Source organism: Sapajus apella, unplaced genomic scaffold (assembly GCF_009761245.1).
Source record: "Sapajus apella isolate SASKATOON/1434 unplaced genomic scaffold, GSC_monkey_1.0 scaffold31, whole genome shotgun sequence".
NCBI classification, from domain to species: domain Eukaryota; kingdom Metazoa; phylum Chordata; class Mammalia; order Primates; family Cebidae; genus Sapajus; species Sapajus apella.
In genome coordinates this window covers 9,374,330-9,391,112 of record NW_022436971.1, presented here as the reverse complement: position 1 = coordinate 9,391,112, position 16,783 = coordinate 9,374,330, and positions in this window count along the sequence as shown.

Sequence of the window (16,783 nt, the reverse complement as noted above, 5' to 3'; positions counted from 1 at the left end):
CAGAGTTGCATTCTCTCTCTGATTGATGCTGAGGGCCGGCTCAGTGGCTGAGAACCCCTCTCGCCTTCTTGAAGCCTGTGTCTCCACAATAAACCTCTAAAGCGAATACAAGGCCACCTAATACGGTTGCTTCTCGGCACCTCACCTCCCAAATCTTAGGCTGGGCTTTCTGGAAAAAAGCTAGACCCACAGGCCCAGCTCCTCCTTCACCTAGGCCTCGAACACCCACCAGAGAGGGACCTGGGGGCCCCTCCTGCCTGCCTGCCTGAGTGCTCCGGAAGGGTCCCCGAAAGACAGGGCCCCACAAGGGGAGGCTTTGGCGAGCCTGATTGCATGACAAACACCACACATATTGAAACACTCTGGCAGTTTCCCGGTGCTCCCAGTCAGAGACCTGACCCTTTTGACCTCAAACATCTTATTAAAGCCCCTAGAGCCCCACGTCCCTGCGAGTGAGAGAACGAAGCAACTCCTGGACTCATTCTCTTCCCTAATTCATTCAAGTAAGCCCGGCTGAGTGGGGCCTGGGCCTTTGATGTTAAAGGCCCCTAATTGGAAGGAAGTGAAGTGTTAGCCTGTCAGCCTTTTAGTCTCTCATCAAATACTTTAAGAGGTATCCGCACAGTGCAGTTCTCACACTGGTGCCGAGAAAGCCCGGAGTGGACTGCTTTTTGTTAAAATGTTTAAACTTTGCATCTGTCTAACAGAAAGTTCAATACAGATGTCACAGTTCCTGGTGGGCTCTCTCTCTTCCCTCCCCCGGGCCCCCACCCAGCTTCTTCTGCTTTAGGGAAGACTCGTCTCAGGGCCCACAGTGCTCGCCCACCCGCCCGTCCTGAGCCCACGGGAGAGGAAGGTGGCTGTAGGAGCTAATTACCGACCCCCAGACGCAGGCCTGCAAGCTCCTGGTTGGGGCTCCTTTGATCTCCGTGTTTGGAATTGTGTCACGCCCCAGGAATGTGCTCCCCCACCCCCCATCTCCACATCCCAGAGTGTAACCCTTTCAGAGCACCTCTCTTTTTTACAGCCTGGGCCATGGAGCCCTGAAAGGGAAAGTGACTTGTCCAATATCCTTCTGGGAGCTAGTGGCAGTGCTGGGTCCACAAGCTAGGGCTTCTGACATCTGGGATGGTGGGATTCTGCCTATACCTCAATGTTTGTCTTTAGGAAAAGAAGGCTGAGACTTTATCTATCTACATTTATATAGAATGGGATTGTACTGGCCCAGATTCACGGGCAACAGGCTCAATGATGCTTGGGTCTGGAAAGGGAAAGTGAGTCTGCTTCTCTGGGATGCATACGGTGGGGGCAGTGGGAGAGGCGGGCGGCCACTCAGCAAAGAGATTCCATTATCCACGAGGACTTGACCACCTGCCAGAGCTTGGCAGGACTCTCAGAGCAAACCCCATGCACCCGGACCTGCCACAGGGTGCAGATGCAAATGCAGGAACACCAGGCCACGTGTGGACCAAATTCAGGTGCTCCTGCAAATTGGCTTTAGAAAGACACAAAGTTTCTAACCTATCTCTTGTGGTTGATGAAGAAGACATCAAAATTTCTACTCCACGGGGCTCTTGAGGGTTCCTATGGGACCATCGTGCGTTTAGTAGAAAGTATCAAATATGTCATAAATACCAAATATGTGTAATTTCCGAACTAGTTTTTGACTTTCTGCAGTTACACAGTAGATGCTGGGGTCTGGTAAGACCCCTTTCAGACATTTAAGTTAAAACATTAAAACCTGAAACAATACAACTTGATTCAACTCATTCCGGGTCCTAAGTTTCCCTTTGCAATTTATAAATGTAATCATGGCTTGATTATTATGCATTTAGGGAATTCATTTACTTATTTATTTATTGGAAACATACTCTTCCTGCTCCCGTTATAGGCTAGCATAGCATATCTCAGGTACCATTTTCTCTCCGGGGGGTTTCATATTATTAGTGTCTCCATCACAGAGAAAGGGAACAGCTGATGTTCTCAGTTTTGAATGTCAGAGTTTGAAGTGGAAAAGCAAGTTTGCTATTCCTACCAGGGTCCCTCTGATGGATGCTGGCCATGCCTGCCTGCCTCACCTGACTGAAAGAACACGGTTTCTGTTTCAGACCCAGTTTCTGCCCTCCTGCCCCAGGGCCGGCCACTCCCTGGCCATGAGCACATGCAGCAAGCCATGCACCTGCCCACATTCCAGGCTTATCCAGGGTAATGGACTGCAGTTAAGGAAGAAGACCGAAACCAGCTCTCACTAGGGAAGTCCACACCTCAGCTCGCTCTGTGGGAAAGCCCAGGGCCGGAAAGCAGACTTGAACTTTGTTACATTTGTCTCTGCAATCTTGACAGACCTTAGTTTGAGGGCGAGCCAGAGAAAGCCAAATATCCACAGGTGGACAGACTTAGGACACACACACCACACACACACACACACACACAGATGCATACACATGCACACAGATAAAGATACATACATATACACACACAGAGACATACACAGAGAGATATACATACACATACACACAGAGACATTATATAAATATATATACACATACACACAGAGACACAGAGATATATATATATGTATGCACCCATACATTCACACACACAGAGGCATATACACACAGAAATATATATACACATACACACACAGAGACACAGAAATATATATATATATATACACACACACACTACATACATAGAGACACAGAGAGAGATATACACACACAGAGAGACATGTGCACACACATATACGTACACAGATATACACATACAGACACAGAGAGCTATACATACATATACACATATATGTACACACAGATATATATATATATATATATATATACACACACACACACACACACACATATGTATATGTTTTCACTTTAGGTAATCTCATGACATCTCCATGAAAACACTTCCAGAGCAAAGCTCCTGTTAACGAGGTTTGCCTGAGTATGGTCAGGTTTGGGAAAGGTCAGACAAAGTGGCCGGAGTCCTGTGGGTGAGCCACAGGCCTGGGGTAGTGTCCCAACATGCCACATGTGTGTTTCCAAGTTCCTTCAATTCTTTCAACATTTCAAAAATGAAGCTATTAGAGTAGACTGGCTTTAAGTCCTGTTCTAGCGGGAACATTTCATGACATTAGAGTACCAGAACACACAGTTTCATTATGATTACTAAATATAATAGTCCCTCGTTTGCCAAATTTGAATAAAAACAGAAAGACAAGGCCCTGTTGCCTGGGTTTGGAAAGCTCCATGCCATTTTCAGATTGTGCAATTTTATCTGAATATTCCATGTCAGTGTAACCTAACCTCTGTTTTAGATCGTGGTGATGATCCTGCAAAGTTGACATAATCACCACCACCTTCCCCGGTGCAGAAATTGAGACTGAGAGAAAAAGGATCAGCCCCCAATTTCACAGCTACAGAATGCTGGGGCTGGAGCCTAGTGTCCTGACCCCTGTACTGCAATTACAGATTTATCTGGATCTCGACTGTAATCCAACGCAATCGTGTTGGGAGTAAGGAGAGCTGTGGCCTCCTCCATCAGACTGAATCTTTCACTTTTCATGGCTGTTTGCATGTTATAAACAAAGCTACAAGTTATTCTTTTTTTCCAAGGTGGCCCTAGTAACAGTGGGGAGGGTCAGATGCCTTTCTTGGAGTACTGATTCCAAGGAAATACCTTAATCTCATTGAGTCAATTCATTAGTAGCTTCAAGACTTGACAATCAACTAAAATTTCTGTGCTAAGGCAAAACCAAACTATTTTAAAATTAAAAGAAAAAAAAAAACAATTTCTAATCAACTTGACTCCGGCTTAAAGTACTTTAGCTGGGGATCTTCTCTGGCCCCTCCCTAATTGTCTAATTAATGCAATATTAAATTGACACCAAGCAAATGGGAGCTGAATTGTGTGCTAACAGTTTGGGAAAACTGAGAAGAAGTGTAATTTCTGAGCGTAAGCCAGATGGGAGGAGAGAACAGGAAGGGATATGTGCATGCTAATTTGCAGTTTGACAAACTCTTTTTGTAAAAATAAACATTTTTGCAGAAGTCTAAGGAAAGCAAATGTCATCCATTTCATATCACATAATGCCTACTCATAGATATTGAACATGTGCTCATTTCTAACTACATTTTACAATAATAGTCACATCTAATGAAAGCAGAGAGGTTCACCTCCTTATTCCATCACTGCAATATTGGCTGTTAGGTGCAAAGAGACTTGAGCTGAGCTAAGAGATGCACCCAGCCTAGTGATGGGAGGAAATGCTCCAAGTTCCTTGTTCTGGAGCTGGCCAGAGGCCCAGGGGACTCAGCGGCACTCCAGGTTTCCATGCCTGCAGATGCCAGATGCCCACCAGAGACACAATCTGGGGTGGCAGCATTATCTGGTCCACCTCCTCTGTCAGGTCTTAAATGCTTTGTCTGAGAGAGAGAGAGATTTGCTGCAACCCATCCCTGGACATCCAACAGAGGCTTTAATGGAACCAAGAGTCACAGATCAGAAGCAGTTACTATCATAGTGCTATAAGCTTTTTTCACAACCCTCCCAGAGATAGATGTACAGATGTGCCACCCAGATCCTTCAAGAAATGACTTGCAGCCAGTCTTTAGGACCAAGGTCAATGGACAACCTTTAGCTACTTCAAAGTCTCCTGCAGCTGTAGAGAACGATGTTTCATCTAAGGTGTCCGTACAGGTGCCTGATTTGGAGGCGGCCTGTATCAGGTGCCTGTGCAAGGCACGAGGGGCACAAAGGCCCAGCCGTTTCACTCCAACATGGGATGCCGTGAGGGATAACACACTCTCCAGAGAGCCCCTACTGGATAGCGGAGGCTTTTCTGGGCCTGCATTACAGTTAAACTTCTCCTTCTGCCCAATCCTCCTCCCTCACAGACATTGATCCCTAATCAACATCGTGCTCTCTGAACTCCCTCTTGGTATCTGTTCCAGAGGACCCAGCCTGAGACACTGTATTTCTTGTTTCTTTCTGTCTGTTTTCTGTAGGGATAAGATCCTATAAAATCAAGAAATGCTTATATTGGCTTTCAGGGATATTATCCAGAGCTAAGACTATTTTTTCCTGATTTGGCCCCTACAGTCTTGGAGATCGGGGCTAGCAACCCCAGTACTGAATGACTCAGGATTTTCTCAGCACTAAGGACTGCTACTTTGTGAGGCTGCATCTCTGTGTGGAGCACACGGATATAGCAAAGCCAGGACTGGGCTGTCAGCAGTGTTAGGAGTTAATTCTTAAAACTCAGACATTAAGCAGATTGTTTTGAGTAGAAGGCTGTGGGGACACAATCAGATTAATCTAGAGACCGCCGGCAATTGCTTCTGAGTGTATTGAATTAAGCCCAAAGACCAATTCGTGAAATGGCCTGGGTATTTGCATTGCCAAACAAACAAACAGTGTGATTCCCTTGTAGGGCAGCAGGTCCCCAAGATGAAACTGAGCCTGAGGAACCCACAGCAAACTGTCCCAATAGACATAGACACAGACTGCAGGGCCATCAGTGTTGCACAAGTGTCACTAGGAATATGGGCAGCGGGGGTGGTGCTGATCCAGAGAACTACCACCACCATCAAGTGCCCAGCACAGGTGACCTGGAAGGAGCTTCCCCCAAAATGACCCTGAATGTTTCCACAAGACTCGCAGGGAACACACTTTGAGGAACCCTGTTTAGGATTCAGGATTCAGCCATCCACAAGAAATTAACTTTTTTTTATATGCCCAGACATTTTACCAGGACAAGCTCAGACCTTCTCCAGAACAAGAGAAGGAAATGCCACGGCTCAATATTTACATGAAACTAATTGTTATTTTGGCTTTCTACAGGGCTTAGAAAGGTATCTCATAATTAAGGTTGAAGTGTCTCAGCTGCCACTGGCAGGACAGAGCTTCAGACCCAGGGGCAGAGGAAGTCTGTTAACTCAGAAACTGGCAAAACAGGAATTATTAGAAAACACACTGGCATCTAGTGATTAGAGGAGAGTGGACCCTAAATTGAAACCAGGAGACAAAAACCACTGTGGACTTTTTCTACAAACCACAGAGTAGGATGCAATTTCAGCTGAACTTAAACGGGCAAGACTTAAGAATGGAGGAAGATTAAAGATAACTCATTTAGGGACGTTCCAATAGTCCTGATTTGATACTTGATGGTCCATTAGAATTCTTGGAAAGTATAAAAGGAGAAATACATTGTTGCCAATTACCAAAGGGTCATCCAGCAAACACCTTCTGGCCTGCCTTCCTGGTGGCCATTCCCAGTGTACATCTCAATTTTCTCAAAGACTCTTCTTAGAAACACAGGATGCTAAATGGAGTGGAGCCTTACAGAGGCATGTAGGCATGGGATGCCATAGATGAGGAAACTAAAATCCAAAGGGAATGGGACTTGTCATCCCTGGTGCCATGTGGAGCCCAGGCTTCCAACCTTGTAACCTATACTCTTCCTGCAGAACCGTGCTGACTTGCAATACTTATTCTTGGGATGTTCAAGAAGCCAGGGAATGACAATCTCATTAGCACCTAAAGTTCCTCTAGTGCTGCAAACACTGCTCAAAAGCTTCGGTCTTGTTGAGCTCATGAAACAGTATCTGTGGCCTCTTCCGCACTCCCCATACTTGGCAGCCACACCAACCTTCATCAGAGAAAGATCCCCAGCCAGAGAGGGTGTTCGTAGAGTGCAATTTGCTTGATTCTCAATATTGATAAAACAGGTCTTCTTGGTCATTTGGGGAAAGTACAGCAGAAGGGAAGAGGAGAGAGTACCTCTGCACACCCAAGCACAAACTAGGAGGTGGGGCCTGGGGGGTGGGAGTGGGATAAGAGGTCAGGGACAGCTTAGTCTGCTTCACTGATCTCCTCTGGAGAGCTCTGATCTCCCCTGCCATGGAGTTGTAAGTATGTTAGGAGAGTGCTCACAACGGACACAAGCATTACGGAGTCTGCTGTCAACAGGCTTAAAGAAATTAGTAGGGGCCTGTGTTAGAGGCTGACGGTGATGGGTAAAGGGCATTTTAGAAAACAGTTTTCTCCACTTGCCATCTCCCAACAGTTATGATTTGCTTTACAAATTACAGCCATGCATCACATGAGAATATTTCTGTCAGTGATGGACCTCTTATTTAATGGTGGTCCCATAAGATTATAATTGAGCTGAAAAATTCTTTTTCTTTTTTTTTTTTTTTTGAGATGGAGTCTCACTCTGTCTCCCAGGCTGGAGTGCAGTGGCGTGATCTCAGCTCACTGCAACCTCCGCCTCTTGGGTACAAGGGAATCTCCTGCCTCAGCCTCCCAAGTAGCTGGGATTACAGGCACCCGCCATTATGCCCAGCTAATTTTTTGTATTTTTAGTAGAGATGGGGTTTCACCATGTTGGCCAGGCTGGTCTCAAACTCCTGACTTCAGGTTATCAGCCTGCTTTGGCCTCCCAAAGTGCTGGGATTACAGGTGTGAGCCACTGCGCCCAGCTGAAAAATTCTTATTTCCTCCTGCTGTTGTAGCCACCATGTCATTGTGCAATTGCTTTATTTTTTTCATAAATTTAGTGTAGCTTAAGTGTACAATGTTTATAAAGTCTATACAGTAATGTCTTAGGCCATCACATTCACTCACCACTGACTCATTGACTCACCCAGATCAACTTTCAGTCCTGCAAACTCTATTCATGGTAAGTGCTCTATACAGGTGTACTTTAAAAAAAAAAACTTTCGGAAAAAAAAAATCTTTTGTACTATATCTTACTGTACCTTTCTCATGTGTAGATATGTTTACGTTCACCAATAGTTGCCAGTATGTTATAATTGCCTACAGTACTCAGTACAGTAACATGCTGTCCAGGTTTGTAGCCGAGGAGCAATAGGCTGTACCATATAGCTTAGATGTGTAGTAGGCTACGCCACCTAAGTTTGTGTAAGTGTGATGTTTGCACAACAACAAAATCATCTAAAAATTCATTTTTCAGAACATATTTCTGTTGTTAAGCAACAATGACTGTAGGAGGTTCATCCTCAAAGACTGAAATTTGAGTATCTGGGCACACCATCCAGGGGTGTGGGGACTGCCCAATCTAGTCTACCACTGTTGACACCTGAGCACTCCTCCTAGTATTTGAGGTTGGAACCCCTCAACCTGCCACCACCACCACCACAGCTGCCACTCATCTGCATGTGCCATCTGCAGACCTGGGGACTGGTCCATCCAGCCCATTGTAGCCATCATCAAAAACAGAGATCTCTTGGGTCCCAAAGGGCATCTCACCACTGCTACTGTGATTGCCTATGCCACACCTGCTGCCCAGGGGCTCAATAACCCACTTGTCTGGCCTACCACTGTCATTCCTGGCACCTGAGCAAGCCACCTAGAAGGCCAACAATCAGCCTGCCTGGACTGGCTGACACATGACAACACATCACCCTGGTGTCCAAAGATAGGCATGCTCAGCCTGCTGCTGCCACCACTGTGGCCTAAAAACTGATCCATATGGTGTCTCAGTGCCCACATCGTGTCTCAGTCTCCAGTAAAACTTCACCAAAGCCTCTACTAACAACTGCACCATAAGCCCCTGAGAAAAGCACAGATACCACTGATGCTGTTTTTAGCCAAAGAAATCATACAGAGGCTATACTATTGCACAATCCCAGAATCAAAGCCAAAGTTCCATACCCAACCAACACCACAGAAACAGCTTCAGGAAAATGTACTACCCTTAAAATAATCAAATTTAACAAATTAGAAGAGACTGTTACACTAGATGTGCAGATATTAACATAAGGACACAGGAATCATAAAAAAAGCAAGGAACTATGACACCTCCAAAGGAAGACAATAATTCTCTAGCAACAAATCACAATCAAAAACAAATTTATGAAATCTGAAAAACAATACAAAAACTTCATAAAAGCAATTGAGGATATGAATGAGCAATTTACCAAAGAGATAGATATTATGAAAAATAACCAAATAGAAATTCAGTAATGGAAAAATTTATTAAATTAAATACAAAATACATGCAAGAGCCCCAACAACAGACTAGATCAAGCAGAAGAAAGAATCTTAGCGCTAGAATATACGTCTTTTGCAATAACCCTGTCAGATAAAAATGAGGACAAAAGAATGAGCAAAGCTTACATTGATATTTGGGACACCATAAAATGACTAAATATTTGAATTTTTGGCCCAGAAGGCAAAAAGAAAATAAAAGGGCAAGAAAATATATTTAATAAAACACTAGATGACAGCTTTCCAAGTTTATTTAGCAATTAGACATCCAGATACAGGAGGCTGAAAGATTCCCAAATAAATACAATTCAAAAAAATCTCCATGGCACATTATGGTCAAATTGTCAAGTCAAAGACAAAGTAAATGTTTACAAACAGTAAGGTAAAAGCACGTGGTAACTTATAAAGGAAACCCTCTGAGACTAACAGCACATATCTCAGCAGAAACCTTACAAGCCAGGAGAGAATGAAATGATATATTAAAAGTGCTGGAAAAAAAGAAGAAAATCTCTGGCAACCCAAGATATTATACTCAGCAAAGTTATCTTTTATAAGAGAAGGATAAATAATTTTTTTATTCTTTAAGCAAAAGCTGAGGAAAATCATTACTAGACTGACCATACCAAAAATGCTTAATTGAATGCTACACTTGGGAGTGAAAGAACAATAACAATAAACCATCATGAAGACATGAAAATATAAAAACCACTGGCAGAGCAAGCACATAAACAAGAGAAAAAACTAAAATGTTACCACTACAGAGCACTACCAAACCACAATAATAAAAATATGAGAGAGAGAGGAACAAAAGATATACAAAATAACCAGAAATTACTTAATAAAATGACAGAAATAAGCCCTCACATATCAGTAATAACCTTGAATTTAAACAGATTAAACTTTGCACTTAAAAGATATAGACTGACTAAATGGATTAAAAAACATGACGCAACTACATGTTACCTACAAGAAACTCATGTCACCCATAAAGACACATATATACTGAAACTGAAGGGATAGAAAAAGATATTGCATTCAAATGGAAACTAAAAGTGAGTAGGAGTAGCTATATTTGTACCAGATAAAACAGACTTTAAGTCAAAATGCAGTAAAAAGAGATAAAGAAGATCGTTATATAATGACAAAAGGATGAATTCAGCAAAAGGATGTAACAGTTGTAAACATCGATGCACCCAACATTAGAGGGCTCAGATATATAAAACAAATATTAGTAGATCTAAAGGGAGAGATAGACTCTAATACAATAATAGTTGAGGACTTTATCATCCCACTTTCAGCATTAGAGAGATCATCTAGACAAAAATTTAACAAACTTCAGATTTAAACTTCACAATAGACCAAACAGATCTAAAATACATTTACCGAATATTTCATTCAATAGCTACAAAATACATATTCTCATCAGCACACAAAACATTCTCCAGAATAGACCGTATGTTAATACACAAAACAAATCTCAACAAAATTTTTAAAACTCAAAATCATACCAAGTATCTTCTGAGACTACAAAGGAACAAAACTGGAAATCAATACAAGAGGAACTTTAGAAACTATACAAATACGTAGAAATTAAACTACATGCTATTTAATGACCATTGGGTTAAAAGTAAATTAATGGTCGGGCGTGGTGGCCTATGCCTGTAATCCCACCATTTTGGGAAGCCAAGGCGTGTGGACCAGGAGGTCAGGAACTCGAGACCAGCATGGCCAACATAGTGAAACCTTGCCTCTACTAAAAATGCAAAAAATTAGCTGGGCACAGTGGTGGTGGTGGAGGGGTGAAGATTGCAGTGAGCAGAGATTGCAGCGAGCCGAGATTGTGCCATTGCACTCCAGCCCAGGTGACAGTGCAAGAATCTGTCACAAAAAAAGAAAAAGAAAATGATGAAGTAAATTAGGGAGGGTATATTAAGTGAGTGCAAAAGTAGTTGCAATTTTTGCATTGTTGGAATTTGCTATTTGATACTGGAATACATTCTTAAATAAATGTGGTTTTATTATACACCATTTTAATGGGCACTCCTTGTTTTATGCTTTTTGCTAGTGACTTATTGCTTGCTATTTATTTTATGTTTATTTTAGACTTTGGAAATGATGTTAGGCAAAAAGTAAATTTGAGTGATTTTCTTATTCGAGTTCAAAACAGGTTGTAAAGCAGTGGAGACAACTCGCAACATCAACAATACATTTGGCCCAGGATCGGCCAATAAAATACGGTCCAGTGGTGGTTCAAGAAATTTTTCAAAGAAGATCAGAGACTTGAAGATGAAAAACATAGTAGTGGCCATTGGAAGTTGACAATGACCAATCGAGAGCAATCATAGAAGATAATTATCTTACAACTACACGAGAAGTTGTCAAAGAACTCAACGTCGACCGTGCTATGGTCATTTGGCATTTGAAGCAAATTGGAAAGGTGAGAAAATGCCATAAATGGGTGCTTCATGAACTGACTGAAGATTTAAAAAAATTGTTATTTTGAAATGTCATCTTCTGTTACTCTATGCAACGACAATGAACCATTTTTTATCGGATTGTAATGTGTAATGACAAGTGGATTTTATACAGCAACTGGCTATGACCAACTCAGTAATTAGACGGAGAAGCTCCAAAACACTTCCCAAAGCCAAAGTTGCAACAAAAAAAGGCATGGTCACTGTTTGGTGGTCTGCTGCCGGTCTGATGCACTATAGCTTTCTGAATCCTGGTGAAACCATCACATCTGAGAAGTATGCTGAGCGAATCAATGAGATGCACTGAAAATTGCAATGCCTGCAGCCGGCATTGGCCAACAGAAAAGGCCCAATTCTTCTCCACAACGCTTGACAATACATCACACAACCAATGCTTCAAAAGTTGAACAAATTGGGCTACAAAGTTTCCCCTCATCTGCCATATTCCCTAGACATCTTGCCAACCAACTACCACTTCTTCAAGCATCTCAACAACTTTTTGCAAATATAATGCTTCCACAACCAGCAGGATGCAGAAAATGCTTCCCAATAGTTCATCGAATCCTGAAGCATGAATTTTTATACTATAGGAATGAACAAACTTATTTCTCATTGGCAAAAATGTGTTGATTGCAATGGTTCCTATTTTATTTAATAAAGATATGTTTGAGTCTAGTTGTAATGATTTAAATTCATGGTTCAAAACTGCAATTACTTTTGCAGCAATGTTGAAAAGCATTTTTTGAAAGAAATGAAAATCACAACATAACCTATCAAAATGTATGGGATAAAGCAAAAACAATCCTAAGAGAGAAGCTTATAGCAATAAATGCCAACATCAAAAAAGTAGAAATATTTCAAGTAAACCATCAGCAATGCACCTGAGGGGCCTAGCCAAGGAAGAAGATACCTAACTCAAAATTAATAGAAGGAACAACAACAAAAAGACCAGAGCAGAACTAAATGAAATAAAGACTAAAAACAATCTAAAGGATCAACAAAATGAAAAGTTGTCTTCTTAAAAATATAAACAAAGCTGATAAATCACTTGCTAGACTAACCAAAAAAAAAAAAAAAAAGATAGAAGACCCAAATAAACAAAATCAGAAATAAAAATAGAACATTGCAATTGATACCACAGAAATACAAATGATAATCAGAGACTATCACAAGCAAATGTATGTCCACAAACTAGAAAACCTAAAGGAAACAGATAAAGTCCTGGACACATACAATCCACCAAGATTAGGAAGATTGTATGCATCTGCCTAATCTTGGTAGATTGTATGTGTCCATCTGTATTAGATTGAATTAGGAAGAAATGGGAAATCTGAACAGACCAATAACAAATAATGAGATTGAATCTGTAATAAAAAGCCTCCTCAAAAGTAAAGTGCAGGACCAGATGACTTAGCTTCTAAATTCTACCAAACTTTCAAAGAAGAAATAACACCAACTTTCCTCAAACTTTTCTAAAAAGTGAAAGAGGAAGTAATTCTCTGTTTTATTCATTCTATGAGGCCAGCATTACCCTAATACCCAAAGCATACAGGAATGCAACAACAGCAACAACAAAAAACTGCAGACCATTATCGCTGATAAACATACATGCAACAATTTTCAAGAACTGAGCACACTGAATCCAACAGCATATTAAAAAAAATATGCCACAATCAAGTGGAATTTATCCCAGGGATGCAAGGATGGTTCAACATATGGAAATAAATAAAAAATACATCACATCAACAGAATGAAGAACAAAAACCGCATGATCATCTCAAAAGATGCAGAAAAAGCATTTGATAAAATTCAACATTCCTTTATGATAAAATCTCTCAACAAATGAGGCATAGAAGGAAAATATCTCAAAATAATATAGGCCATATGTGACAAATCCAAAGCTAACATCACACTAAATGGCCCACTTTCATGACTGCTGGTCAACATAGTACTGGAAGTCCTAGCCAGAGCAATCAGGCAAGAGAAAGAAATAAAAGGCAAGGTATCCAAATTGGAAAAGAAATCAAATTGTACCTCTTTGCTGATGATATGATCCTATAGTTAGAAAAAAACCTAAACACTCCACCAAAACAACTCTTAGATCTGATAAATAAATTCAGTAAACTTGCAGGATACACATCAACATACAAAAATCAGTAGCATTTCTGTACATTCATACTGAACTAGCTGAGAAAGGAATAATGGGGACAATCTCATTTACAATAGCTACAAAAATAAAATAAAATGCCTAGGAATAAATTTAACCAAGGATGTAAAAGACCTCTACATAAAAAATAACAAAACACTAATGAAGGGAATTGGAGAGGACATAAACAAATGAAAAGACATTCTATGCTCATGTATCAGAAGAATTAATATTATTAAGATGGTCATACTGCCCAAAGCAATCTACAGATTCAGTGTAATTCCTATCAAAATACCAATGTCATTTTTTACGTGAAATAGAAAAAATAGTCCTAAAATGTGTATGGAATAAAAAATGTGCTCAAATAGACAAAGCAATTCTGAGCAAAAAAGAACAAAGCTGGAGGCATCACACTATTAAAAATATACTGCTAGGCAAAACAGAATGGTATTGGTATAAAAACAGACACACAGACCAGTAGAACAGAATAGAGAATCCAGAAATGTTCTAAGGGTCTTATTAAGAATAGGTGTCAAGGCCGGGTGCAGTGGCTCATGTCTGTAATCCCAGCGCTTTGGAAGGCTGAGGCAGGCAGATCATAAGGTCAGGTGTTCGAGACCAGACTGAGCAATGTGGTGAAACTCAGTCTCTACTGAAAGTACAAAAATTAGCCAGACATGGTGGCACGTGCCTGTAATCTCAGCTACTCAGAAGGCTGAGGCAGGAGAATTGCTTGAACCCAGGAGGTGGAGGTTGCAGTGAGCCAAGATCACATCACTGCACTGCACTCTAGCCTGCGTGACAGAGCAAGGCTCCATCTCAGAAAAAAAAAAAAAAAGAATGGGTGTTGGATTTGACCAAATTTTGGTAAAATAAATGGTTGCTTTTCGGATTTAGATTATGCTGCCTTCATTGAAGAAATTGGGTCATTCTCTCTTTTCCTGCTGTCTAAAAGAGAATACATTCTTTTCTAGTTTGGTAGAACAAGAATGTAAAATCATCTGGATCTGGTGTTTTCTTTGTGGGAAAATTTTAATTGCTGCATGAATTTATCTAATAATTATAAGACTACTCAATCTGTTTTTTTCTTGAGTTAGTTCTGTTTATATTTTTCAAAAATATTTGTCCATTATACCTAAGTTTTTAAAGTTGCAGGCAAATAATTGTTATAGTAGTTTCTGTCCTTTCTAATCTCTTATTTGTCTTTATGGTCCAAATTATACCCTGCTTTTTATTATTAATTTTTGCCTTTTATCTTCTTCTCTTGATCAATTTTGTCAGGTTTGTTTTTTTTCCAACTTTTGAGTTTTTGAAATTTTTAATTGTATCTTTGTATTTATTGTGTCAATTTCTGCTCTTAATTTTATTATTTTCTACTTCTACTCTCCATGGTTTTTTGTTGTTTGTTTTGTTTTGTTGAGATGGAGTCTCACTCCATCACCCAGGCTGGAGTGCAGTGGCACAATCTCGACTCATTGCAACCTCCGCCTCCCAGGTTCAAGTGATTCTCCTGCCCCAGCCTCCAGAGTAGCTGGGCCTACAGGCACGCACCACCACATTCGGCTAACTTTTTGTATTTTTAGCAGAGATGAGGTTTCACTGTGTTAGCCGGGATGGTCTGGATCGCCTGACCTCGTGATCCACCTACCTGGGCCTCCCAAAGAGCTGGGATTACAGGCGTGAGCCACTACACCCTGCCTTCTTTCCATGGTTTTATTCTCTCATTCTTATTTCTTAAGAGGGACACTTAGCCCCTTAATTTTAAGACCTTCTGCCTTTCTAATGTTATTTAATACTTACATTAAAAATGTATTACCATATCTCATACAAGGTTTGATATATTTTGTTTTCATTATTATTGGGTTTTAAATATTAAAAAATTCATTATGATTTCTTCTGTAACACATACTTTTTTAATGTTTATATTAAAATTTTAAAATGGAAACTTAAAACATTTTGTAAACTTGTAATTTTATTATGTTGTGTTTAAAGGTTATAACCTGTATAATTTTTAAAAAATCTAATTTATTAAGGCTTTCTTTTGCTAATACCTGCTTAGTTCTCTCTCTCTGTCTCTCTCTCTTTTGAGACAGGGTCTTGCTCTGTCACCCAGGATGAAGTACAGTGGCATGATCATAGCTCATGGCAGCCTTGATCTCTTGGGCTCAAGTAATCCTCCTGCCTCAGTTTCCTGTGTAGCTGAGACTACAAGTGCATGCCATCATGTGTGGTTAATATTATTTATTTTTTATTTTTTGTAGGAATGAGGTCTCACTCTGTTGCCCAGGCTGGTCTTGAATTCCTAGCCTCAAGAGATCCTCTTCTCTATAGTTGAAAAAAGTAGATATTCTCTAGTTATTGGAAGGAGACTTTATATTTGCTCATTAGTCAAGATTCTTAATTAATTAATTAATTCCCTATAATACTGTGATATTGCAGAAATATCTGAAATAAACTACAAAGAAAGCTAGACCCATTTTTAGAGCCAGAGCAATTACCATTTGCCTCCCAGTTTTATGGGCTCATCATCATGACCTTGGCTTTCTTGTTCCCATGGCTGTCAAACAAGGTCTTGCTGTAATGACTATACAACTGAGACATTTTTGAGTTCTTCCACATTCTTTCTAATTTTTTTCTGCTTGTATGATCAATAATCTTCCGATGTAATAGGAAGTTTGTTCACTTCTCTTTGTATATTTTGCTTCACTTGTATTGAGACTATTTTATTAAGTTGGAAATATTTAAAAGGTGCTGTAGCTTCTAAATTAATTGAAATGACTATTCTAGTTATGCAAGGATGGCTCAATCATTAGAAATTGCCTCAGTACATTCTTAATAATGCTTTAGATATCAAAAATCAATTTTACTTTTTTAATGTAGGTTTAAAAAGCTTAGTTAAAGCAGCTTTCTTTTAGTTAGCATTGTCTTGTATTTACTTTACCTTTTTAAATTTAATCTTTAAAAAATTTTATTTTATTTATTTTTGGGTTGGAATCTTGCTGTGTTGCCCAGGCTGAAGTGCAGTGGTGCAATCTTGGCTCACTGCAACCTCTGCCTCCCGGGTTCAAGAGATTCCCCTGCCTTAGCCTCCTGAGTAGAACGGGTTAAAGATGTCTGCCACCATGCGCAGCTACCTTTTTGTATT